The sequence below is a fragment of the Morone saxatilis genome, unplaced genomic scaffold (assembly GCF_004916995.1).
Source record: "Morone saxatilis isolate NCDOM2014 unplaced genomic scaffold, NCSU_SB_2.0 Contig15, whole genome shotgun sequence".
NCBI lineage: Eukaryota > Metazoa > Chordata > Actinopteri > Moronidae > Morone > Morone saxatilis.
In genome coordinates, this window is record NW_023339707.1 from 8,137,386 (window position 1) to 8,137,786 (window position 401).

A 401-nucleotide genomic window follows, 5' to 3' on the forward strand; every position below is an offset into this window, starting at 1 on the left:
AGTGGCCAAAAAAATCAATTAATACTGTTTTACTTCCTTAAACCTAACCAAACATGAATAGTCAACAGCCATATTCATATTTTTTGTAATGACAAACCAACACCTCCAGTGACTTACACACAGGAAAGAATGAATAGCACTAGATCAGAAAACATGCCTCGTTTTAAAATGACACACGACCTATCTTGTCATTTAGTTTGGATGAATTGTTCTCTCATCAGGTAATACTAGTATCATGATACTATTAATAAACCAATATCTGTGGCTCTGGTATGTACATTATGTGAACCATGTGGACTCAACCACAGTGAGTTACAGTAAATGAGGCTAAACATAAGGGGCGAGAGAAGAGCTGTATCTCCGCCTCTGGGGGAGAATCTGTAACGTGTGTGTGTGTGTGT

General features: G+C 37.9%; 1 long non-coding RNA gene across 1 annotated transcript in view; it reads right to left on the reverse strand.

The window, feature by feature from the left end:
* The window catches only part of LOC118324255, a 4,845-nt gene that overhangs the window by 4,253 nt on the left and 191 nt on the right, over window positions 1-401 (reverse strand). The gene's annotated exons all lie outside the window — the stretch shown is intronic.